Source organism: Puma concolor, chromosome E1, assembly GCF_028749965.1.
Source record: "Puma concolor isolate L17-30 chromosome E1, mPumCon1.1.hap2, whole genome shotgun sequence".
NCBI classification, from domain to species: Eukaryota; Metazoa; Chordata; class Mammalia; order Carnivora; family Felidae; genus Puma; species Puma concolor.
This window is the reverse complement of record NC_141680.1, coordinates 40,368,359-40,396,335: the sequence shown is the minus strand read 5'-3', so window position 1 is coordinate 40,396,335 and position 27,977 is coordinate 40,368,359. Positions and strand designations below refer to the sequence as shown.

Below are 27,977 nucleotides of genomic sequence, written 5' to 3'. Positions count from 1 at the left end.
TACTGTCCATTTTAGTAATGGCTCTTCAAGAAGCTGATGATACTGATTTACAAAATGAGATGCCTTCACACTATACCCCCTGATTTCAATAGTTTCTCGGTTTTTCCCTCCCTCAATGTGAACCCTCTTTTTGGTGACCAGAGGTCTTATTAGAGGTCCTCTCTGTTGTTACCTCAACATTTTACCTTTTGGGGAAGATTTTAGCCTAATATCTGAAGCTTAAACCAGCCAAAGTCTGAGCTTGGTCTAACATTAAGGTTTGAGCCAAAACTCTCTTTTCATTTCATTTTCATTTTCATAATAACCAATTTCACCTTTTTCCGATTGGTTTGCATTTCTTTATGAATCCAGTGAACCACTCCCCAGGAATTGGATCCATTTCTGAAAACCCTTGGTAATTTTACCTTTAGTAACTGATCATAACATAGCTCCTTAACCATAACATGAGTCACCACATGGCCAGGACTCAGAAGTCCCTAATTTCTTGCTCTTTCTTCCTTTCTCTTCCCAAACCACATGTTTCCACGAGCCAGACTGTTCTAGCAAATCCCACTCCTGACACCAATTCTGGGATTTTTTTTTTTTTTCTTTTCCAACACCAACAACCAATTCTTCAGACTCCAATTGGGCATCTAAAAATTCAATTCAATTATCATACTAACTCCTGGAGCATAGAACCCACAGGTTAAAGGCTCAGTCCCACAGAACCCACAGGTTAAGAGCTCAGTCCCACAAGACTGCCCTCACTTTAGATACCAGTTGGAACTACCAGGTCTCCATGTTACCTACACTTCTGTCCAGCTTGGCTACAAATGAAGGATTTTCCGTACCCACCCCCCTCAGGTTTGATAAGTTGCTAGAATGACTCAAAGAATTTAGGAGAAATTTTTACTTAATGTTTCTAGTTTAGTATAAAGGTCCAACTCAGGAACAGCCGAATGGAAGAGATGCATAGAGAAAGGTATGGAGTGGTGGGGCATAGAGCATCCATGCCCTCTCTGGGCACACCACCCTCCCATCATCTTGATGTGTTTACCAACCCAGAAACTCTCTGAATCTCATTATTCAAGAGTACTTATAGAGCTCAATCTCCAGTCCCTACTCCCCTTCCCAGAGCTTGGTGGTTGTGACTGAAACCCTTAACCCTTAACCACTTGGTCTTCCTGGTGACTATCCCATCCTGAGGCTAACTAAGGGCCCCATCCTAAGTTCATTAGTATAAACTCAGGTATGATTGAAAGGAGGTTGTTATGAATAACAAAAGACACTCCTGTCACATAGGAAATTCCAAGGGTTTTAGGAACTCTGTCAGGAACTGGGGACAAAGACTAAATATATTTTTATATTTTACCACAGTTTGGAAAGTTCATAGAAAGAAAAAAGAAAAAATCACCTCTATCCTTGCCACCCAAATATAGTCTGTATCAGCAGTATGGAAAACTTCTAGGCTTTTTGTGAATTTGGAACACTATATTTATATTAACATTGCACACATTTTATGCTAATATTTATGTTGATAAATCCGACCACTATTCCTTTATGAATGTCACTCAGATCTCATCTTAGATGTCATTTCTTCAGAGAGATTTTCCCTAACAACCCAGTGACTGTTCTTTTTTATCCAGTCGCTATTTTAACACACTACCCTATTTTAATTCTCTGCATGGCACTTACCGTGGATAATTTTGGAGTTTTATTTATTTCTTTATCCCTCTACCTTTTATGAGCCAGGATCTTGGGCTGTCTTTTTCACTGCTAGATATTTGTAGCACCTAGAATAGTACTTGGCTCATAGTAGGGTGTACAATAAATATTTGTCAAATAAGTAACTAAATGAGTACATTAGGTTAATTATACATGTGTATCTATGTGTTTCATAAAGGAAGAAAAGAAAAAAAAAGAATGTTTGAGATCTTTCCTTTTGTCTTAGATTCTTAAGGGACCAAGAAATACAATTCTGTGTCTAAAACTTCTGAGATTCAAATCACAGCTTCAACTAACATTCCAGCTCTGCCTAGCTGTACATTAATTTGTACCAGTTCTTAACCACAGAGACTGAAAAAATGCTGCCTGGCACAGGATGTGGTCATTTGTGCTGAGGAAAGGCATACAATGTTCTATCAGTTTTATGCAACCTCTTGAAGATGCCATCCATGGAGTCACACTCAGAATGAGGCAAACAATAACTGTGCCTTTGGCTTGCATTTTTCTGAATTGGTGTTTCTGAGTTCTGGTAGGTGATGCCATTTAAGTTTATGTTTGAACTTTTGGTCAGGAAATTTATAATTTATGTTAGAATTTGCTCTGGATTCAGAAGTAGCTTTTGAGTTTTATGTTTTCAGGCGATCAGAAAAAAAAAAAAAAACCAACAGGTTAAACACTCAAACATAAACAAAACACAAAAGAATTTCATTCAACAATAGGAATTTAAAACAAATATTGTAAAAACTCATGTGATACAGCACTTCTCTGGGAATCCATACAATAGATTCCAGTCCTCTGCATTTTGACCCTGCTCCAGACATGCTTCCAAGGAGAAAAGAGAGAGATTCAGTCTCTGTGGTCCACTCAATCAATTTGGGTCATCTTCAACTGCTGTAGCTTCTGGTGCCATTTCTATCGCTTTACCTCCAATTCGATGTCAGTGATGATTGGGATATTGGTGTATTTTTCTCAGTTGTTAGGGGTCTGGGAGTGTCATAATGGTTCTTGGTAGAGACTAGAAGATATAATCAATCATTCTAAATGGTTTGGGAAAGAGAGAAGAAATGGCTGTTTCCTCTAAGCCTGATTTAAAAAGAAAAGAACAGGGGCGCCTGGGTGGCTCAGTTGGTTAGGCATCTGACTTGGGCTCAAGTCATGACCTCACAGTTTGTGAGCCTGAGCCCCGCGTCAGGCTCTGTGTTGACATCTCAGAGCCTGGAGCCTGCTTCAGATTCTGTGTCTCCTTCTCTCTCTGCCCCTCCCCAACTTGTGCTCTGTCTCTCTATGTCTCTCAAAGAATAAGTAAATGTAAAGAAAAAAAAAAGAAATGAACAGGCTAACTTTAACATTATTTTATTATTTCATTATTAAACTCCAAACTGATTATTGTACTGTTAATGCTAGCACTTAATCTGAATCATATACCTTTGGAAAAGGATGTTACAAGGTCTCTGCTTTTTAAAAAGATAAAATATAATCAGTACATACAAATTATACATGCTAAATTGAAAAATAATAGAACTGAAAAGTAGCATTGCCTGATTAAAGATATGCCTATTGTGTAATAAGGTACTTCTGTCATATGTAGCATAGAGATGCTTTAAGACTAGTTAGGATTATACTTTTAAAGGTAGTTAGAATTAATTTTTTAAAGAAAATTTAGCTATAATGTAATAATGATTATAAACAAATTTAAAAGCATACTTTAGAGGATCCAATTTTATTTAAGTTTAATGGAAGCATTTTTTCTAATGTTCTTTAAAAAGTTTTAGAACTAAGATCTGTCTTGGAATATTTTAAATTCAGAATAAATGTAATCATGTCTGATTTATATGTTAAAGAAAGTGAAATGTCATGTGCATCTAAGTTTCCAGCTCTTAGAAAATTGTTTTATACCAAAGAGACTCATAAATATGGAGAACAAACTGAGGGTTGCTGGAGGGGTTGTGGGAGGGGGGATGGGTTAAATGGGTAAGGGGCATTAAGGAATCTACTGAAATCATTGCTTCACTATATGCTAACTAATTTGGATGTAAATTTTAAAAAATAAAAAATAAAGTTAAATCAAAAAAGGAAAAGAAAATTGTTTTATAGAAGATTAGAATGCTAACTTAATTTTTCTCTTATGGAATGACAGACTAAATTTTTTAGGGGGAAAGAGTGTTTACCAATTGGAATTATTGTGTGAGAAACAAAATAAAATATTTGGAAAAAAACTTTTAAAAGATAGTAACATTTAACATAAATTCACTTGTTTCCTACCCTCCAGATATTTTGATAATTTTTAGTTTTTGTTTTGTTTTTTAAGTAATCTCTATGCCCAGCGTGGGGCTTAAACTCACAATCCAGAGATTATATATATATATATATATATATATATATATATATTTTTTTTTTTTTTTTTTTTTTTTTTTTTTTACTATATATTCCTAGGAGCCTAGTGCAGGAGTTAACAATTTTTTTCTGTAAAGGGCCAGATAGTAAATATCTTGGGCTTTGTGGCCAAATGATCTCTGTTGCAAACTTCTCAACTCTGCTGTTGTAGTGTAAAGCAGCTATAGAACATACATAAATGATGTGCATGGCTGCATACTAGTAACTTTATTTACAAACACAGGCTGTGAGACAGATTTGGCCTGCAGACCATAGCCTACTGACTCCTGGCCTAATGTATACATTTATCGTATGATGAGTTAAGAAAGCTTTTGTTCCTTGAAAGGAACAATGTTCATGTAAATATTTCAAAAGGACATTAATGGGGAGTCTAACACTATTATTTTCTAAATTAGAAAAATATAGGAGCATCTGGATGGCTCAGTCAGTTAAGCATCCCACTCTTGATCTCAGCTCAGGTCATGGTCTCATGGTTGGTGAGTTCCAACCCTGTGTTGGGCTCTTTGTGTGCAAGTGGTACGCTCTCTCCTTCTCAGAATAAATAAATAAACTTTTTTTTTTTAAAAAAAAGAAAAGAGGGGAGGCACTGGGGTGAAGTACGCTCTCTCCTTCTCAGAATAAATAAATAAACTTTTTTTTTTTAAAAAAAAGAAAAGAGGGGAGGCACTGGGGTGACTCAGTTGGTTAAGTGTCTGACTTTGGCTCAGGTCATGATCTCAGGATTCATGTCATCATCGGGCTCTGTGCTGACAGCTTCAGATTCTGTGTCTCCCTCTCTCTTTGCCCCTCCCCCACTCACACTCTGTTGCTCTTTGTCTCAAAAATAAATAAACATTAAAAAATTAAAATTAAGGGGCGCCTGGGTGGCGCAGTCGGTTAAGCGTCCGACTTCAGCCAGGTCACGATCTCACGGTCCGTGAGTTTGAGCCCCGCGTCAGGCTCTGGGCTGATGGCTCGCAGCCTGGAGCCTGTTTCCGATTCTGTGTCTCCCTCTCTCTCTGACCCTCCCCTGTTCATGCTCTGTCTCTGTCTGTCCCATAAATAAATAAAAACGTTGAGGAAAAAAAAAAAATTAAAAAAAAAAATTAAAATTAAAATTAACAACTACATGGATGGAACTACAGGGTATTATGCTCAGCGAAATTAGCCAGTCAAAGAAAGACAAATATCATATGACTTTACTCATAGAAGAATTTACGATACCAAACAGATGAACATAAGGGAAGGAAAGCAAAAATACTATTAAAACAAGGAGGCGGACAAAACATACGAGACTCTTAAATAAAGAGAACAAACTGAGGGTTGCTGGAGGGGTTGGGGGGGATGGGCTAAATGGGTAAGGGACATTAGGGAGGATACTTGTTTGGATGAGCACTGGGTATTATACATAAGGGATGAATCACTGGAATCTACTGAAATCATTATAGCACTATATGCTAACTAACTTGGATGTAAATTTAAAAATAAATAAGTAAATAAATCAATTTAAATTTTAAAAAAATAAGAAAAAAAGAAAAGAGGGGCACCAGGGTGGCTCAGCTGGTTAAGCGTCTGACTTCAGCTCAGGTCATGATCTCATGGTTTGTGAGTTCAAGCCCTGCGTTGGACTCTGTGCTGACAGCTTGGAGCCTGGAGCCTGCCTTGGATTCTGTGTCTCCCTCTCTCTCTGCCTCTCCCCTACTTGCAAGCTCTCTCTCTCAAAAATAAATAAACATTAAAATATTTTTTTTAATTTTTAAAAAATTTGAAAAGAGAAAAGAAAAATATATATCACCACTAGCTTTGTTTATCTCACACATATATAGTGATTATGGCTCTGTACATAAATTAATTGGTCACAAATAAAATATGTGGATTAAATGTTGTGTTACCACTTAGTTGGCTCCTCCTTTCTTCTTGAAAATTTAAATCTAATAGACTAATGCACTGGAAATATTTACATCAATTCAAGTTAATTTCCTCCATGAGGCCTCCTTGTGCTATCTCAGCTCCCTCAAGTGTAGTCTTAGGTCTGAGTTTTTGGAGTGTGTTTAATTAATACTTGTTTAAGCACCTAATTATACTGTATCTGGAATTGTTTGTGCATGACAAACTTTCACCCAATTCCATTATAAACTTTTTTTAAAAAAGAGCCCTAATAGCTTACATTTATATCTTTGTAAAAATACCTACCAATGAGGTGATATAATCCAAGTGAATTGAAAATAAAAGACCTGAAGATGTTCAGAGTTCTTTTTCAAGCCTGGTCATTGACTCCTATGAAGAATTATTATTTCTATTCTTCTCAGTGGTGACCAGACTGATCTTGAGCAGTAGGAAATAACCAAGGATCCCTAAGTCTTTATTTTTGTTTAGCATTTGATGAGTGCAGGGGTATTGTAAACACTTCACTGAATATGAAGGACATTGGGACCTTCCTGTCAGACCTAAGATGTCATTGAGAAACCATAATGTCAAAAGCAGAAGTTAAAGAAATATTTACAACATTTCCAAAAAAAAAAAAAAAAAAGCCTCTGGACATCAGGGCCAGAGATCAGGTTTGGTTGGTTCATAGTAGTGTACCCAGGGATATACTAGGTAGAAATGAGACAGTTAATGGAATGTCATCACAGCAAGGCCCTGTAAAAAGAAGTAATGCAGTCGAGTGCAAAATGACTGAGGTAGAACCTTACAGCTTTTTGTTATAGTCCTCCTTTTGAAATTGGATCCCCATCTTTGCCATTTCCCACTTTGAATATGGAAGGAAAGATTCTGTCATGAGCAAGTAAGTTTTGAGATTGTGATTTGACATTCATGTGCTGTTGGCTTTACTTTTCTTCTTTGAATAATTAGGAAAAATTATTGTGGCCCCCAATTCTCTACATTTAACACACTACTAGCCCCCAATTTTCAGCAGCCCCTCACAACCACCATCTCTTTCTGCCTACACAAGCCGTTTGTTCTGGAGCTGCAATGGGGCCCAAAATTATACAACACACCTCAGTATCCATCAACACCACTGTTTGTCCTGCCTAAATTGCACATTTACCCTTTGAATCAGCTACCTAGGGCTTCTGTAACAAACTACCACAGACTGGAGGGCTTAAAGCAACAGTAATTTATTCTCTCACACTTCTGGAGGCCTGAAGTCTCACTCAAATCAGGGTGTCAGCACGGCCATGCTCCCTCTGAAGGAACTTCCTTTGCTTCTGTCTAGTTTCTGCCGGCTCTCAGCAACCCTCAGCGTTCCTTGGCTCATGGTAGTGTGACTCCAACCTCTGCCTCCTTCACATGGCCTTCCCCCTGTATATGTCTCTGTATGTCTTCTATTCTTATATAGACACCAGTCATTGGATTAAGGGCCCATCCTAATCCAGTGTGACCTCATTTTAACTAATAACATCCACAAAAGTCATTCTTAGATTTCTGGCAAACATGAATTTTGGGGAGATACTTCAATGCACTACATTATTTCTGTCTCTAATCTTCACAACTATCAAATACCCCTTAAATAAAATAGATGAAATAGATTGCTTTTTAATTATTTGTATAGTGATGATCAATTAGTATTTATTTAATTATTTCTGTAAGATATAAGATTGTACCTGCTTCCATGAGAAAAGTTGAATTTGATAATTTTTGATAGGCCTTAAATTTTCTCTATTGTGATATCTTGTGTGATGCTTAGATGAAATATAAAAAATTTAATTAAAAAGTCTGTTGAGAGGCGCCTGGGTGGCTCAGTCAGTTGAGGATCCGACTTCGGCTCAGGTCATGATCTCATGGTCTGAGTTCGAGCCCTGCGTTGGGCTCTGTGCTGACAGCTCAGAGCCTGGAGCTTGCTTGGGATTCTGTGTCTCCCTCTCTCTGCCCCTCCTCCACTCATGCTCTGTCTCTCTCTTTCTGTCAAAAATAAATAAACATTAAAAAAAATTAAAAAAAAAAAAGAAAGTCTGTTGAAAGGGGCACCTCAGTGGCTCAGTTGGTTGAGTGTCCGACTTCAGCTCAGGTCATGATCCCATGGTTCGGGGGTTCTAGCCCTGCATCAGGCTCTGCACTGACAATGTGGAGCCTGCTTGGGATTCTCTCTCTCTCCCTCCCTCTCTCTCTGCCCCCCTCCTCCAACAGTCACTCTCTCTCAGAATAAATAAACTTAAAAAATATATTAAAAAAAAAAAAAAAGAAAGTCTGCTGAAAAAAAATTCTTCCCACCTTAGGACCTAAGAAGATACAATGCCTGTCTTCAGTAGCTTTCCATATCAGAGTCTCAGTCTCTTTTGAGGTGTACAACGTTTTTGCGCTCATGAGAAATACAAACTACTTTGAAGCTTCTGAAAGGGGGGGAAAAAACCCAAGCCACATTTGTGGTTTATGGATGCTAATTACTGCTACATTTAGATGTGTGAAGGAGGGGTCTATGGCTGGAGCGAGCTGGGAGAGACCAAGTCAGCCTCGCCTAGGTGCTCACTGAGGTTCCAGTGGTACTGCTCAGCACACGCAAATATATGCTTCAAAAGGAAGTGCCGTTTTTATCAAAATATTACATCTCTCAAGCCCAGATCAAGACCTGTCGCTCATGGGATGCAGGGGTTATCTTACAAAATCAGCAGTGCTTTGCTGCAGAAGTTCACTCACAGGGGATTTCTGTAAGCGCTCACAATGGGCAGAGGCTTTACCGCTTCTACTGTGTCAAACGGGTAAGTTCTGTTGGTGACAGAACACCTCTCCTTGAATCTTTTTAACAGAAAACATCTCTGGACTTTTTTTTTCCAACCAAGTTGTGTAGCACAGTGAACTAAAAGGAACTTAATAGGAAGATATTTGGCATCTGCAAAAGAGGAATGGACAGTTGTGATGGTTGACAGAAAAATGGATCTGCTCACTGTCCTTAGTGGGTCCTCAAAGACCCTTCACCCCTTCCTTTTGTGTTTCTTTAACTGTGGAGCAGGCATACATGTGCCTCCTTGGAGTGGAAACAAGATGCATGTGAAATAAAATGTAGATTCCAATCCAGTTGGTTATCTGTATTCGTGAAACACCCATGTGTGCCTGATAACTAACTCTCATAGGATCTGATCTTGCCAAGCGAGTTCAGCTGCTCAAACTAAATTTGACACCAGGCATAGTGACCTGGGCCATTGTGTACCCTGGTGCAGTTTGGTAACCACATGAAGGCACCCTGCTGAGGAATAAGTGTGGAATCCCAGTGGTGTGCCAGAGTCAGCTCATAATCTCTTATTAAACTTTCAGGAATTTTGTCAGCCGGTTGACTTCACATTGGTAGCTTGAATTGGGCCATGGTATTTATACCACTAACATCAGCAAGTGCTACAAATAAGCCCTTCCCCCGCTCTGCATTGGTTTTTAAGCACTTACCAGCATACCACTAGACTGAGGACTGAATGAAATCCTGTTCTGGCTCGCCAGGTCATCATTTTTCATAATCTGTCAGAGGGGCCTTTTTTTCTTTTTCTTTTTCCTTGTAACTTGCATGGGGGAAAATAGTGTTGGAGATGAGAAGAGTATGAGACCTTTCCACAACATGGTAGGTAGGATCCACAAATTTTATCTTTACAGTATGGGGATCACATGATTGTAAAGTTAATGGAATAATAGGAGATACTATTACAAAAAGCACAAAGTAATGACAGTGAGGTTTAGACTAGACACAACTGACCATACTTTAAACTTAAAATGTCCCAAAAAATCATGAGTCGGTTACTTCCTTCTGAATCCCATAACAATTTTAGCTTGCTTCTGTCAGTGAACGGAGGATGAGTGGACAGCTGGAGGCAATTACCAATCTTGTTATATCAAATTTTATACATACTGCATAGTGGCAGGTCTTACTGTACTTTACTGTCTTCCAAAGAGTTGACAACATGGCAAGGGAGGAGTCTCTTTTTTAGTATTATTCTTTTAGGCCAGAGGTGGGGTATGTAGTAAATACTCAGTATTTACCTATTTTTCTTTCTGCCTTTCCATCCAACCATCCATTTATCCATTCATCCCTGCATTGTTCCAAGTGCTCATTAAATAACTGTCATTCGGTTAAGTAAAGTGAAGAAGAGTATATGAATACAGTTTGGCAATGGGGCTTTTTTAGCTGTGTTCTTCAAACTGGGATATGGGAAGACTTTTCAAAGATGACATAGGGGTGGGTAATTTTCAGAAGATCTATTTCAGTATGTTCTCTTTCCTAAATCTGATCTGCTCTACAAAGCTGTTGTAGTTGAGGTTCTTCTTCTGTGTCTCCCCTTTCACAGTGATCCTTCTCCACTTTATAAAAGAAAGACACATCTCTTGCCCATCCCAAATCTTACTCTTTGCCCTAAGGTGTAAATACTTCCAGGATGCCAAATAAGGGGTCATTTAGATAATTTATTTTTTAAGGTGATTTTTAAAAAATGTTTATTTATTTTTGAGAAAGAGAGAGAGAGTGGCTGGGGGACAGAGAGAGAGGGGGACAAAGGATCTGAAGCAGGCTCTGCTGTTATAGCAGTGAGCCCAATGTGGAACTTGAACTCACAAACAGTGAGATCATGTCCTGAGCCAAAGTCAGACACTCAACCAACTAAGCCACCCAGGCACTCTGATAATTTCTTTAATCAAACTTTTATAAAATGCATACCCCTCCACCCATATCATTAAAGGATACATTTCCAACAAATTTTAGTTTTTATATTTAACAATTATTGATCAAGGTTTGCATTATACCTATTTTGTTTTAATCAGTTGTGTGCTAATAATTGTAATAACTCAATCCAGAAGAAATTTTTTAACACTTAGCACTGCATGGTAACAAAAACATTTTTATTTATACATATATTGTTGTTGTAGAGACATATGATAGGATGAGCAATATTCAAGCATAAGAGAATAGTACATAAGGATGAAGTTCTATAGGAAAAGTGAAATGGAAATAGAAGTTCAGGGAGAAATTTTCTGATTTTTTTTAAAAGCTTATTTATGAATTTTTAAATTTATGATGGAGTAAATCAAATCACTAATATATGCATTCCATTGGATATATCTGGAAGAGTGTAATAACAGTTTAAACCATTATAATTTACTATAAACAAAATGTGTGCTTGTAAAATGTTTAAATTACGAGGGGTGCCTGGGTGGCTCAGTAGGTTAAGCGTCTGACTCTTTTTTTTTTTCAACGTTTTTTTAAATTTATTTTTGGGACAGAGAGAGACAGAGCATGAACGGGGGAGGGGCAGAGAGAGAGGGAGACACAGAATCGGAAACAGGCTCCAGGCTGCGAGCCATCAGCCCAGAGCCTGACGCGGGGCTCAAACTCACGGACCGCGAGATCATGACCTGGCTGAAGTCGGACGCTTAACCGACTGCGCCACCCAGGCGCCCCTAAGCGTCTGACTCTTGATTTCAGCTCAGGTCATGGTCTCGAGGCCATGAGATTAAGCCTCACATCAGATTGAGTGTGGAGCCTGCCTGAGATTCTCTCTCTCCCTCTCTCTCTGTCCCTCCCACTCTCTCTTGGGCATGCTCCCTTTCTCTCTCTCTCAAAATAAATAAACATCAAATAAATAAGTAAATAAATAGATAGAGATGAAAATTGTAGATGTCAACTTAATTTCCACTTAATGCCCACTGGGTACAGGGGAGAAATATATAACTTTCAAAATTCTTTTGAGTGTACTTGAGCAAGTAATTTGAAGGCCAGCCACTATCATATAAATTATATACAGTACACTGTATATAAAGGAGCCTTCAATTTAATCCTGACCCTAGTTAAAAGCCTGATACAAAGATTCTCAATCCAAAATCTTAAGGTTTGGGAAACCTCTCATGTGAAAGTTTGAGTTTATGGGCACGTGTGCCTTTTATCTGGGTCAAGAGTACAGTTCTCATAGAAGTCCACAACCCAAAAGATTAAAAAGCTCTGACCAAAGTGTATGAGGTCTTAAGCCTTCTTTTTTTTTTTTTTTTTTTTTTTAAATTTTTTTTTTTCAATGTTTATTTATTTTTGGGACAGAGAGAGACAGAGCATGAACGGGGGAGGGGCAGAGAGAGAGGGAGACACAGAATCGGAAACAGGCTCCAGGCTCCGAGCCATCAGCCCAGAGCCTGACGCGGGGCTCGAACTCACGGACCGCGAGATCGTGACCCGGCTGAAGTCGGACGCTTAACCGACTGCGCCACCCAGGCGCCCCGGTCTTAAGCCTTCTTAACTTTGCTGTTTTTGTAATAGTTTCATATGTAATGGTCTATAGAATGGCTCCCAACATAAATAATTTTGAGTCAGCTCTGTATGTATATAAAATAACATATACTAATAAAAAAAATCATGAAATAGGCATAATCCCCCTTGGGGCGCCTGGGTGGCTCAGTCAGTTGAGCGTCTGACGTCCACTCAGGTCCTGATCTCACAGTTCGTGAGTTCAAGCCCCACGTCAGTCTCTGCTGTCAGCACGGAGCCCACTTCAGATCCTCTGCCCTCCTTTGTTTCTGCCCCTCCCCAATTTGCACTCTCTCTCTCTCTCTCAAAAATAAACATTAAAAATTTTTTTTAAAGAAATAGGCATAATCCTCCTTTTTGTCACAGACCTGAAACCTATTGTAGGGCAATCTTTTAATTTTATTCCTTGCCAATTCAAAGATCTCTCCCTTTTCTTAATTTTAATAAAGAAAGTTACAGATGTTTCATCCACAGAAAAATGCCAGATGGAAATTTTTTAAACAGTTTTTTAAAAAGAATAGATAGATATCATTTGCCCCTGACAATTCTGTTGTGTGGTATCTAATTTAGCATCTAATACTCAGTGGTCTAGTAATAGGTTGATATAGTTTTCAGGCTTAGAATTAGGAAGATTACATTTGGAAGTGACTGATAGCACAGCAGTTTGAAAGCTTTGGATTTTAAAGTGTCACACACACAGCAGATGAGTGAAGATGTCAGAGCCAAGCCTAAAGGAGGACCCTCGTAATCCAGCCCTTGGTGTATAACCTTCAAACACCAATAAACAAGATTATCTGGATTTAACATGTGACCTTTTTCATTCTGACTGGTAGGTCCAGATGTTTTCTCATTCAGCTGCCTGGTTGAAATCTGCTTTTTAACCGACTGCAATTGGATCTAGATTGGAGGTTGTAGAAATGACAGTCTTGAAAACTCTATTCTGCGGGGGGTGATGCTGTCTAAACAGTAACATATGGAGACTGATGGTTTAATAATTAAAAATAATTTGTGACCTTACCCTTAATGGATTTGTTAATTATGTCAACTGAATAAGTAAAAATGGGATTGTGGTAGATATTTCACTATATTAGTCAGTCTGGTGGCATTAAAAACATTGACAAGATTTGTTAGAACGAGGCTTTCTTGCACCTGTGTCTACAGAAGCAGAAATCCCAGTCATGCCTTTGTTACCCTTTGTTACCCCTCAAGGAAGTTCATGGCAGCCCTAGAGACAATAGGAAAGCCTCTTTATTAGGTTATTTTAAGGCAGTCTAAGCTTATGGCTATACTTCTCATCCACCCAAACTTGGACACAACTTACTGTACGTTTATTACCTCTTTTCATTGTTTGGAGCCCAGGACTATTTCTGGAATTTTGTTATGAACTGTTCATTACAATCATCTTGGTTTTCTGGTTCTAGTTCTTTAGGTTGTACTGGCTCTGTCTCTGAGACTATATGGAAAAAATATTTATTTTCTTCTTTTCTTATGGGAGAATTAAACTCTCACATCACTGGGTAAACCCTCAGAGAGCTTCCCCATGGGCTTTTATACCACTGCTGACTTGTAGGTCAGGGATAGTCCTCATTAATTAATTAATAATCATAGCCTAGTAAGGCACACTAAATTATTAACAGAATAGAAAGTAAGACATGAAAGCAAAAAAAGACATAAAAGCACAAAATGTGACAAGGAAGTAATATAATTAGAAAATCTGGATATTTATGGATTTTAGCACAACTTAGCAAAAATCGGTGTTACTTAGGTATTCTCTGAAGTTAATAATAAAATATTATCAATCTGGTTGGTTATAAAATAATTAAGTATGGGAAATGTCTTATGAAGCCAACTCTTACAGTTACTTTAGTTTTCTTTCCTACTGCCAAGTAACAGATGCACCTGGTGTTTTTTTAACACAATACTTATTAATTTCTTTGAGAAGGGCATGACATTAGTTACACAGGAACAAAAGGAGTTAAAGATAGTTTCATGAGGATTTGTCATATGGGATTAATCGTAGGTCAAAAGCTACACTTGTCACAATGCTTCCTGTAATAGTTGGTAAATAAGTAGCTAAACTCTACCTTCTTGAGACAGAATCAGTATCCGTGTAGCTAGATATTAGTTGTGGGGTTAGTTTTTTTTTTTAATTCTTATAGAGTTTTTTTAAATAGCTTTTTTTTAAATGTTTATTTATGTTTGAGAGAGAGAGAGAGAGAAAGTGCAAGCGGGGGAGGGACAAAGAGAGAGGGAGACAGAAAATCCAAAGAAAGCTCTAACCTGTTAGCATAGAGCCTGACATGGGGCTTGAACTCACGAACCATGAGATCATAACCTGAGCTGAAGTCAGACTCTCAGCAGAATGAGCCACCCAGGTGCCCCTAATACATACATTTAAGCCACCCAGGTGCCCTTTACATACATTTAAGTGTTCAAGTCAATGATTTTTAGTAAATTTACAGAGTTGTGCAACTAGCACCATGTTTTGGAACATTTCTATCATCCTAAAAAAATACCTGGTACCTGTTTGCAGTGAATCCCCATTCCCAGCCCAATACAAGTAATAATCTGATTTTTTGTCTCTATATAGATTTACCATTTCTGGACATCTCATATAAAAGGAATAATACAATATGTAGTCTTTTGCTTCTGGCTTCTTTCACTTAGCATAATGTGTTTTTTTTTAATGTTTATTTATTTTGAGAGAGAGAAAGAGAGAGGCAGAAAGAGGGAGAGAGAGAGAGAAACCCAAGCAGACTTCGTGCTGTCAGGGCAGAGCCTGATGCGGGGCTCAACTCACAAACAGTGAGACATTGACCTGAGCCAAATGTGTTTCTTTTTTTTTTTTTTTTTTTAACTTTATCTGTATTATTGCATGTTTTAGTACTTTGTTTCTTTTTATTTCTGAATAATATTCTATTTTATTGATGAAATACATTTTGTTTATTAATTCACCAATTGGTAGACCTTCTGACTGACTGTTTCCATTTTTTGGCTCATGAATAATCCTGCTATGAATGTTTGTGTGCAAGTCTTTGTGCAGACTTATGTTTTCATTTCTTTTGGGTAGATACCTAGGAGTCAAATTGCTGGGTTGTATGATAAATTTATGTTTAATTTTATAAGAAATGTCTATATTAGTTATCTATTACTGTGTAACAAATTACCCCAAACCTTAGCAGCCTAAAGCAATACAAATTTATTATCTCAGAAATACAGGCACAGTTTATTTGGATTCTCTGTTTCTTTCAAAGCTGCAATCAAGGTATTGACCTAGACTGTGGTTTCATCTGCAGGCTTGACTAGGGAAGGATCAAATTCCAAACTCATTCGTGTAATTGTCAGGATTCAGTTCCTTGAGGGTTCTTGGAGTGGGCCTTGTTTCCTCACTGTAGGTTGGCTAGAAATAGCCTTCAGTTCTTCACCACATAGGCTCTCTAGCTTACTTCATCAGAGAAGCACATGAGAAGCACCTGAGAGAGAGTGAGAACATGATGGAAATCGTAGGTTTTTATAATCTAGCAACAGAAGTGATTTCCCATCGCTTTTGCCATGTTCTTTTAACTAGAAGCAAATCACCTAGGTCCAATCCACATTCAAGGGGAGGAGATTATAAAAGGATATGAATACTAGGAGTCAGAGATTATTTGGAACCATTTCAGAAGGCTATCTATTACACAGCCAAATTTTTCCCAAATGGCTGTGCCATTTTACATTCCCACCAGCAGCATATTATGAGTGCATATTCTCCATATCCTTACCAACACTCATAGCTGTCTTTTTGATCACAGCCATTGTAGTGGGTATGAAGTGGCATTTCCTTGTGCTTTTAATTTGCATGCCTCTAATTACTAATGATGCTGAACATCATTTCCTTTGCTGATTGTTCATTTGTATAATTTCTTTGGTGAAATGTCAATTCAAATATTTTTCACATTTTTAATTGGATTATTTGGCTTACTATTGAACTATAAGATGTTTTCATTTATGAATCATGTCTTTAGGAGGGCGCCTGGGTGGCTCAGTCGGTTATGCATCTGACTTCAGGTCAGGTCATGATCTCACAGTTCATGGGTTTGAGCCTCACGTCGGGCTTTATGCTGACAGGTCAGAGCCTGGAGCCTGCTTTGGATTCTGTCTCCCTCTCTCTGCCCCTTTCCCCACTCACACTCTGTCTCTGTCTCTCAAAAATAAATAAATGTTAAAAAAAATTTTTTTAATGAATCATGCTTTTGGTATCATATCTAAGAAATCTTTGCCTAACTCAAGGTCACAAAGATATTATGTGTCAGCTACTATGCTAGGCCTTTATATACATTATTTTGCCTAATGTAATTACAGTAACAGCCCTGTTAGGTGTAGATAATATCATCATTGTACAAGTGAGAAAATTTACAGAAATCAAGCGACTTGCTGAGATCACACAAGTAGAGTACAGCTTGAACCTAGATTTTGTCTACTCCAAAGCCTTTTCTCTTTCATCAGAACTTAAAAAAAAAAATACATTCAAATCATTTTTAGTAGGCAACATAAGAGGGAAATACCCTATTGTCTTTTCCTTATAATTATCAGTACCCACGCCGGCGCTATTTGAATACTGTTAATAAAAATCTCTCTATTCATTATCATTGGAGGTTGTCTTTTGAAGTAGAAAAAGACTTGTACTCCAGTTTACAGCTAGATTCCATCCTGGTTTTATTCTGCCAGACATTATACCCTCCACTGTTTCTGGTAGAGCAACAATGGATCTTTGCTTGAAGTCTTGAAGTGTGTTACTGGGCAGCTGTTAAGCAGTTGTTATACTTTACCCCCAGGGACAAGCATGTTCCAGTGACAAGATAGCTTATTCCCTTATGTGCTTTTAGCATTGTACATTCACCTAGGACAAGTCAGTGCTGAGTTTTCCCTTGTATCTTAGTGCTCTAATTCCATTATTTGAAAACCAGAGAGAATGGAGGAAGCAGAGAGGAAGAAAAGTCCAAATAATATGTAGCAGATAGTAAATTTTATTTTATATGTATTTTGTTTTAATCAATATAATGTTAAAAAGAGCAAGAATCCTCTAATTCTTAATCCATATATTCATTTTCTTCTCTTTCAAGAATGCTTTAAATCCTTTGGGTCTGGTTGGTATACCATAAGTTAGAAATACAATTTGTTGTTTTCCTCTGCTGTGGCCTAACATGCTAACCTTAGGCAAAATTACAATCTGCGCAATTTTTAAAAAACGTCTCCAACCTTAGGTTTGTACTTGAAGCAAAGAACAGAATAATTGTTCACCCCTTCCTTCCTTCTTGCCTTCTTTCCTTCCTGTCTTCTGTTCATTTGGTAAGCAGTAACTAAGCTAAACTGTGTTCCTGGCACAGTGCTACATGTTAAGTTTGTGAGTGGAATAATATACAGACATTGACAATAAGCAGCCACTACGTAAAGGGGAAAACAGGGACTAGTATAGCGGGAGCAGATTTGGAAGGAAAGTCAAAAAGAGAGAAATAATGAGCTAGGTTACAACTTGTTGAGTGTGGAACAAGTAGAAGAAATCTAAGAAGTAATTGGAAGTACCTGTTGGGCTGAGCAGGGAGAACTAGGCTAGAAATAGAGATGGGGTCATCCACAACAGAAGGTTGGATTAAGAGAATATGTAAAGTGAAAAAACAAAAGATTAAAGAAACAGGCCCCAGGAGACCATTGACACCTAGGAAACCAAGAAAAAGGAGTAGACTGAAGAAACAAATAAGTGAGGTAGAATAGAATCAGGCAGGAATAGAGCTCAGGGAAGAGGTTTAAGAAGCAGGGACTGGGCGGGGGGGGGGGCAGTGCCTGGGTGACTCAGTGAGTTAAGTATTTCTTGATTTCAGCTCAGGTCATGATCTCTCTCAGTTCATGAGTTTGAACCCCGCATAGCGTTCCATGCTGACAGTACAGAGCCTGCTTGGGATTCAATCTCTCTCCCTCTCTCTCTGCCCCTCCCCTACTGCCACATTCACTTTCTCTCTCCCTCTCAAAATAAATAAATAAACTTAAAAAAAAAAAAAAAAAAAAAAAAAAAAGCAGGGACTGGTCATACTATTCCAAAGGATGACATCCTGTTCCAAAGTGAGGGAATAGGGGAAACAAAAGGCTGACCACCATGAGCAAAGTCAACTGGAGAACTGGTTATCTATCACTGTGGGGTTTGGGTGTTTTTCTAATGTATCATGAGGAGAAATTCTGCTTACCACATCTCAGCTTCAGAGTGTTATAGACAAATTAGGGAGTGGTACAGCAAAGTGGCTTATTCCTTCTTCCCTTCCTGGCCGCCTTCTTCTTCGTCATCTTGTTTAAGTTTATTTATTTTGAGAGAGACAGAGTACAAACAGGGGAGGCAGAGAGAGAGGGAGAATCCCAAGCAGGCCTGTGTGGTCCTTGCACAGAACCTGATGGGGAGCTCAAACTCATGAACCTGGAGATCATGACCTGAGGCAAAATCAAGAGATGGACGCTTAACCGACTGAGCCACCCAGGTGCCCCCCTTCCTCTTAAATTGGTTCAGGCTGCCCAAAGAGTTCATTCATCCATTCATTCATTCATTCAATACCTAAAGTAAGTGAGCCCTCTGAAAGCTTCTGGGGACACAAATATTATTAAATATTAAAACCTGACCCCTGCCTTGAAGATACTCCTAATCTATATGGGAAATAAACATGTTAACTGTCATGTAACACAACACATACTATGCATACCAGGAACTTCTGTAGTGAATGTGGAGGCATTTTCATTCCTTTCTTTACCTGTGATCCTCAGTTTAGTGTTGTGTCAGTCAGGATATTTTTTTTTTTTTAATTTTTTTTTTCAACGTTTATTTATTTTTGGGACAGAGAGAGACAGAGCATGAACGGGGGAGGGGCAGAGAGAGAGGGAGACACAGAATCGGAAACAGGCTCCAGGCTCCGAGCCATCAGCCCAGAGCCTGACGCGGGGCTCGAACTCACGGACCGCGAGGTCGTGACCTGGCTGAAGTCGGTCGCTTAACCAACTGTGCCACCCAGGCGCCCCTCAGTCAGGATATTTTTAGCCAATTTAACTGTATTTGGACGATAATTTTTTAATTTTTCTAAGTATTCTATTTTAATATGCTTTAAATGTTTTAATTGCACTCAAAAAAGAGAGTGAATATTCTATACAAAGGAATTATAAATGAAAAGAAAGATTTTTCTTCTGTATTTATTAATGAAATGTCTACTAGATAAACAATCTCTGGGCAACATCTTAAACCTCAACCTCTTTATTTTTTAAATATATTTTTTAAACTTATTTATTTATTTTGAGAGAGAGAGAGTGAGAGAGAGAAAGCAAGCACATGAGAGGGGAAGAGGCAGAGAGTGAGGGAGAGAAAATCCCAAGCAGGCTCCCAAACTATGAGATCATGACCTGAGCTGAAATCAAAAGTTGACTGCTCAACTGACTGAGCCACCCAAGTGCTCCAAACCTCAACCTTTTTAGATATATTTTCATTCTTTATTTTTCAATGGATAGTAGTTACTTCTCAGAAATAGAAATATAAAATAATACATAGGTTAAATGATCAATAGAAAAGTTCATAGTTATAATAGAGAGAAATGAAAAAGCCACTATATTTGTATACTGCTTTATAGTTTAGAAGGAACTTTCACACACCATGTTCTTCAATCCTCACAACTGTAGATGAAGACATCTGAAGAGTAAATTTAGCCCACTGAGCAGCTGGAACCTCACCTACCACTGATATGTAGTATATTCCTGTTAAAAGTAATAAATCTCCTCTTGTTCTGATAGGGAAGCAAAGCATCACACTGAAATTATTAAACAAAATTAGTTTTATTATTATGGCAATGAATGAGCTATTTGATAGTCAGATAATAAGACAAAGATTAACATCATTAGTTAAGTGGAGAATGGTTCCTTTGTAACAGAAACCTTCTTCATGTTTTCATGCTAAAGTTTTTTAATATGAAGCGACATGATTTAGCAATTACCAGTTTAGATTTTTTAAATGTTCATTAATTTATTTTTGAGAGAGAGGGAGAGGAAGAGAAAGAGAGAGAGAGAGAGAGAGAACGAGCAGGGGAGGGACAGAGAGAGAATTCCAAGTAGGCTTCACACTCAGCACAGAGCCTGACTCGGGGCTCGATCATGACCTGAGCTGAAATCAAGAGTCAGACGTTTAACTGACTGGGCCATCCAGGTGCCCCTACAGTTGAGATTTTTTTAAGGGCAGATTTAAGTCTGATAAGAATATGTTTTAATGAAAACTTTAACCAAACCAAATATTAGCCAAACTGCTTATCTCTTATTTTGCTGCTATTAAGATATAATATTTCATCTCTTAGCCATCTGGTTCACCTTTTCCAGTTTTTTCCTAATTTTAAAATAGGTGTTTTAAAAATTAATAGATGTCTATCATTTTAAATTTTAAAAGAAGAAAAAAAGGAAAACATAATAGATCCTATAAATCAATGACCAAAACTTTTGCTTTCATTGAAGCTTTATAATTTTACTGGTTAGCAAATACTAGAACTTAGTATTCTTTAGTTGGCAAAATAGCATTGGTTTTCCTCCCTCCTCACTTTACAAATAAAAATGTAAATTAGAAAATGAAAATGACCCATGATTTCAGTGTTCTTGTTTCTGATACAAAGAGACCATTGTAGGAAAGGAGTAGAGATATTAATTTTATAAGGAAAACTGTTTTAGTCAATCTATTTCTGTTGTATTGGATGGTAGCAACAAATTCTGTAGGCTAAATACCTACAATACATATATCTCCCGTTTTGCTCTTTAGTGCTTCAAGCTTCTAAATCCTATTAACAGCTGTCAAAACCTGGTAAACTATTTAGATGCTTTCACAATTTGTTTAATTGGATAGTTAGAAAATGGCATGCTAGAAAAGCCCACCCCCCCCTTTCTTTTAGCCTGGCTGAACATCTGTAGCATTAGGGCCTCATTATCTCTGAATTGGCATAGCAAATCAGTGGCATCATTAAAATGCCACATTAAGATGATTAAGCTTCTTTGTTATCCAGTTGACTTTTGCATGTGCTGAGGATTTCATGGTTATGACCCCTAATCCTTGTAAAACACTTAAACAACATCACCCTTTTGTGTCTTCCGTGTTCAAGAGCCTCTATCTTGTTTTGCCCCTTCTCACAATATCTCTGGCAAACTTAAGGCTATTACTCCAAGCTTTGTCCTTCTTTGAGTTGGATTCTGAGATCCATAATTCAGAGTGGAAACTCAGAACCCCCTTTCTGCACTGGGAAATTCCTACTAACGTGCTATCTAAGACATCCAAGTTGCCTGTTCCATTTGCCATCTTTGATAGGTTCTTCTCTCCAACTGAGCATTTTATGTGCCTGTAAAAACAAACTGAGGCACAGTTGGCTGAGAGTGCTATTGCCCCTGAAGGATTTAGATGTTGGATCCTTTCCAAGACCCATTGTTTTTGCAGTGTCTCAGGTGAAACCAAAAATGTCTACTCTGGAGTGCAAGCCTTTCATGTGATAACCATCACCCCAGGAAATGAAACCATGTGCATCAGCCCCAGTGAGCCAAGCCTTTGTTCTCTTCAGCCTACAAAATTCTCTCTGGGGTGTGTGTGTGTGTGCGTGTGTGTGTGTGTGTGTGTGTGTGTGTTAGTGTATGTCATCTTCCTAAGAGGCCTCCATAACATAGACAAAGATGGGAGCAATTGTACCCCAGAGTAGCTCCTTTAGGAAGAAGTTCAGTTTAATCTAATTTTCTATGGGTTAGATTCAATTTAGACATATTTTTCCCCCCTCTGGGAATGTTAAGCAATTACCTTTATCAGCAATTTGTGGTTTGGTATGTTCTCTTCTCCACAAGTTCACTTATAAAAAATTTACTCAGGAAGCCTTTAACATTTTTTACTACGAAATATATCATACACACAGAAAGGCAAATATAATTACATGTATAGTTGAAAGAATAACTACAAAACAAGAATCCATGGACCCACCACCTGAATTAAGAAATAAAATACTGCTAGTGCCTGTGAAGATTCTTGATAGTATTTTATTTTTTTAAATTTTTTTAAATGTTTATTTATTTTTGAGAAAGACAAAGACAGAATGCAAGTGGGTTAGGGGCAGAGAGAAGGAGACACAGAATCTGAAGTAGGCTCCAGACCCTGAGCCGTCAGCACAGAGCCCGATGTGGGGCTCGAACCCACAGAGCTGTGAGATCATGACCTGAGCCAAAGTAAGGCGCTCAACCGACTGAGCCACCCAGGCGCCCCTTGATAGTATTTTAAGTGGCAATTTAAGTTGTGTGTCTAAGAAACCTGATACATATGATAGGAAACTGGAATTTACAAAAGTAAGATATGAAATTATTCACATTACAAAAGGTTTATTTACTTTACAAAACCTTTCGGATATTGTTGGACAGTTCTTCACTGTATTTAAGTATTTCTTGCCAGATCTTTAATATTTTCTACTTTTAGGGGCCCCTGGGTGGCTCAGTTGGTTAAGCATCCAACTTTGGCTCAGGTCATGATCTCGCAGTTCATAGATTCAGAACCCGCATCGGGTTCTGTGCTGACAGCTTAGAGCCTGGACCCTGCTTTGAATTCTGTGTCTCCCTCTCTCTCTGCCCCTCCCCACTCTCTCTCTCTCTCTCTCTCTCTCTCTCTCTCAAAAATAAATAAACATTAAAAAAAATTTTTTTAAAGATTTTCTTTCACTAACAGTTCACATGTTGCCAGTTACTGACAACTGAAAATCATAAAAAAATGAAGAGAAACATCTCTGGATGTATAATTTAAATCAGTGGAACAATATTATTGGTTTTACATGCAACACTTTATGAACATATCACCTATATTAAGGTGAATCTGTACAGGCTTAGTGATATGCTAAATATAAGGGAGAGTGAGGTAGGTATATGAGAAAGCACAGAAACAAGAGAATTTTTTTCTACTTTAGACTATCAAGGAAGACTGCATGGAAGAAATGGCATTTAAATAGCATCTGGAAGTTTGAATCAAACGTTGATGTCAGAGAAGGGCATGTTAGGTATAGAAAAGACTAGAGAAGAGGCTTGGAAAACTGCAATTAGATTGCTGCTATACTTCTCAAACTTTAATGTGCATAGGAATCCTTGAGGGTTTTGTTAAAATGCAAATTTTGATCCAGTAAGTCTGGGGTGAGACCTGAGAGTCTGCATTTCTAATAAGCTCCCTGGGGATTCTGGAACTGCTGATCCAAGGACTTCATTTTGAGTAGCAAGGCTCTAGTCTAGAAAAAGTGTTGATTCAAGAGGACTAGTGAGAAATGAGATGATTGGGAAGGCTCAGGGCAGGTTCTGGATAGGCCCTTGATGGTCTTGCTAAGGAGTTTAGACTTTGTTCTAGAAGTAGAATGAAATCATAGAAAGTTTTTGAAAAAGATTTTTAGTGCTACAGGTTGATTAATCTGGAAATAAGATATAGTATAAAATAGAGGTCACATATACTGTGGGCCATTTAGGAGGCTAATGCAGTGGTATATTCATGTACTAAGTATTTATTATGTATGTACTTTATGCAGAATACTGTGTCAAACTAGAGAGTGGCAGTTCTCAAACTCCATTGTATACAAGATCTACTACCCAAAGAGCTAGGGGCGCCTGGGTGATTCAGTCGGTTAAGCGTTAGACTCAATTTCAGCTCAGGTCATGATCCCAGGGTTATGGGATCAAACCCTGCATCAGGCTCCAAGATGAGTGTGGAGCCTGCTTCAGATTCTCTCTCTTTCCCTCTGCCCCTCTCCCCATCTTGTGGGTGCTCTCTCTCTCTCTCTCTCTCTCAAATAATAATCATAATAATAACGATGATGATGATATTTACTTGGGCACCTGGGTGGCTCAGTTGGTTGGGCGTCAGACTTTTGATTTTGGCTTAGGTCATGATCTGACCTGTTCATGAGATGGAACCCCATGTTGGGCTGCACATGCACTCTCTCTCTCTCAAAATAAAAAATAAATTAACTTTAAAAAAAAAGATTTACCTACGGAGCATATTTTTAATGCATATTTCCAGTCTCCACATCAAATTAGTAGACCCCCAAAATTTCTATGTTAAAACCTCACAGTCTTGTATCAACAGATACAAGTTAAGCAGTGTCACAGGGGATATTGAGTTAAAAAAAACAAACCTGTGTAACTTCTGACCTCAGATAGCTTACATAACCACATGGGAGATGAAGTAAATTTATAAATAACTCAGAGAAAGAAGGAACAGATTATTTTGCAGCTGGGAGTGGGGTGAGGATCAGTGTGTGTGTGTGTGTGTGTGTGTGTGTGTGTGTGTGTGTGTCAGGGGGGAGATGGCATACTAGTTTTGGCTTTAAAGGATCTGTAGGATTTGGACCCACCCATGACAACATTAGGGAAAGATCTTGTATGTAAGCAGTGGAAATAATAAAAGCAAGAATACTTAGAAGTTGTTTAGTTTGGTTAAAGATATCTGAGAATTCAAAATCAACATTACAAAGATGGGGTGGAGCCAGATACTGAAAGCCCCTTTAAATTCTTTCTGAGTTTGGACTTTATTTTGTTGGCAGTATAGTATTGAAGAATTTTCACGTGGCCATGATATGACCAGAGCTATAGTTGAGGAAGAATAGTGTGGTGGTAGTGTATAGGATGAACTGGAAAGAAGAGAGAAAGGAGGCAAGGAGAACAAAGTGGAGAGCATTAAGTTCCTGAGATTCAGGATACTAGGAATGCACAATAGTGGGGAGGAGAAACAGAACTGGAGAGAGGATACAAAAATAGAACCAAGGGATGATTAAATGTGGGGTACAAACAAGAGGAAGGAAAGATGTCTGTAAGGAGTCTAGCCCAAGTAACTGGAAAGATACTTAGGAGGCCTTATAGATTAGAGGACTGAAAGGGGGGAGAAAGATTACACCTGGAGAGATATATATATTTGGGAGTTAATCACAGAAAATACTAGTTGAAGCCTGAATAGTAGATGAAATTGCCACAGGGGAGGGGATGTAGAGGGAAGAAAAAACAACATAATGGGTGGTATTTATGAGGCAGAGGGAGGGAAAAGAGCTAGAAAAAAAACACAGCAGAAAGGTAAGGAAAGAAGTTATGGTTTCACTGGACAAATAATATAGAAGAATGAATGGTGGTTAATAGTGTCAAGGGCTACAGAAAAGCTGGGGAGAATGGCACACAAAAGGCCAGTGGATTTAGGAATCAGGACATTATTGATGATCTTCAGGGGAGTAGATTCAGTGAATTATGGAAGCGGAAACCCAGTTAGAGGCAATTTTACATCAATTTTGAGAATATACATGCAGAAAGCATAGCATACTTTGTAGTAAATTTGTCTAAAAAGGAGTATTGAGAGAGGGTGAGAGGCTAAACTAAATTGCACTGCGAATGGAAAAGAGGAATTAGCATCCAGAGAGCCTGAGGACATAGAATCTATAGGTCTTGCAGACTGAATTGATGTGGAGACTGAAAGGAAAAGGATTCCATTTTTAAGACTTGGAAACTGGAAGAAGGAAGATGCCATTTGGAAATATAACAAAGTCATAAATTAGAAGCAAGCTTGGGTTCAAAGATGATTTTAAACATGATTGATTTTAGACAAGTTTGATTTTAGACATATTTTAATATTTTCAAAGGATACTAAGTAGCAGAATGCTCCCCTTTCTTCTGCAATAAATCTTCCTCCCAAGAGATGGAATGAATCTCTTCATTAGAGCAGACAAGTGTCTGTGCCAGTCGTTTTGGTGGACTGTATTTGGAGGCTGGGTTCTAAACCCAATAATGTCTCAGAAATCCCATTCATATCTTAGATACTAATGTTTTCTAATGTTCAATTCTGTGTATCTTTACATGGTAAATCATGATGAATTGTTGATCCCAGTAACCATGCAGAGAGGCCATTCAGGTCTTTCATCTAAAAGTAGTAACTCTCCTGGGCTGCCCGGGTGTCTCAAAGTGGTTGAGCATCTGACTCTTGATTTTGGCTCAGGTTCATGAGACTGAGCCCTGTGTCGGGCTCTACACTGACACTGTGGAACCTGCTTAGGATTCTCTCTCTCATCCTGTCTCTCTGCCCCTACCCAGCTTGTTCTCTCAAAAGAAAGAAAGAAAGAAAGAAAGGAAGGAGGGAAGGGAAGGGAAGGGAAGGGAAGGGAAGGGAAGGGAAGGGAAGGGAAGGGAAGGGAAGGGAAAGAAAAGAAAAGAAAAGAAAAGAAAAGAAAAGAAAAGAAAAGAAAAGAAAAGAAAAGAAAAGAAAAGAAAGAAAAGAAAAGAAGTATGAGTTCCAAGGCAAACCAACAACTGTACCAGGAATTCTTGGTCCATTAAGTCCAACGGACTTCCCTAATACTCTGTCCATGAGTCTCTTATGCTTTCCCTTAGGGCTCTGGGTCTCAAATACCATCTTCCTTGTTCTACAGCTAAATCCTAAGGGACCAAAGCCAAGATTTTCTCTTGGGCCAGGTTGGTGTGGTATTGAGTTCTAGATCAAGCCCATTAAAGCCAAAGTCCTGAGGGAAGTAGCAACTCTCTTTTGTCCTGTCATTTTCAGAAAGACCCAACACATTTATCTTCCTAGTTTTTAATTGTCACTGACCATGGAATGGCTCAAGTTTGCTCATATTAACATTTTATAACCAAAATGAAAAGGATCTTTTTCTGCAGGCCCCTATCTGCTGTTTTTGGTTTTCAGTAGCTGAAGTTTTCCGTTGAGGTTCTTTTAAACGCCTACATGCAAACTGAAGAGCACTCAAGCTTTGGTGGGATATCACCCACAGCTGGAGTGATGGAGGAAGGGAGGAGGGTACAAGCCTCAGGTGCATCCTTCTCTTAAAAAATTTTTTTTTTAAAAAGCAAAACCACTTGAGCAAACCAATTCCATCTGAAAGCAGGTGAGACCTATCCAGAGAAAGAAGGGAATGAACCTCTTTCCATGTGGAAATGGATATGGATTCATGTATGACCCAGATGTACAGAATGGACAAATTTGAAAAATGTTGGACTGATCCTATAGCCTTGCATCTCTTCTAACCAAAGAGTGAAAGGCTATGAACCATGAACTGTGGTGAGAAGCAGAGGAACAGTGTTGCAGCAATGGCTCCTCGGTTGGTGGTTAGGCCCTGTCTTGCTCTATTAAGCAAACACAGTTAATATAGATAAAAGGTAACCTTGATAGAAGTGAAAATTGAAACTCGAGTTGAAGGTAGCAAGCCAGGCACAGCTGCAGTTGTACTTCCTCCTGTGTGGCAACAGGAGCTCTGCACTCACTGGTGTTTTTTTGGAAGGGATGCAGTTTTTTTAAAATATCTTTTCTTCAGAGTGTTTTGGTTTTTAATGTCTTCACCATTGATGAGAGAGTGGAATATGTTAGTAAGAAGCCACTTAGACTTTCTACATCTAGTGTGTGAGGTCAAATCCACGTTCAGCATTCTAATCACAACTCTGCTATTAAGTGGCTGTGTAACCTTGGACAAATCACTGAAAATATCTCTGGTGTCAGATTTCCTTATCTGAAGGACAAAAGGGGGTTGGATTAGATGATCCCTAAATTCCCTTCCAGCCCTAAAATTCCATTGACTTATAATTCCTCATGAGGAAGCATAACTTCCAATTTCTAAGAACAAATGTTGGGAAAAGTAAGCAGTTTATCTTATATATGAAAAGTCCCTTGCAA

General features: G+C 38.3%; 1 protein-coding gene across 2 annotated transcripts in view; it reads left to right on the top strand.

Moving 5' to 3' along the window:
• Positions 1-27,977, top strand: part of IKZF3 (IKAROS family zinc finger 3) — a 94,784-nt gene that overhangs the window by 34,136 nt on the left and 32,671 nt on the right. The window lies entirely within an intron of this gene.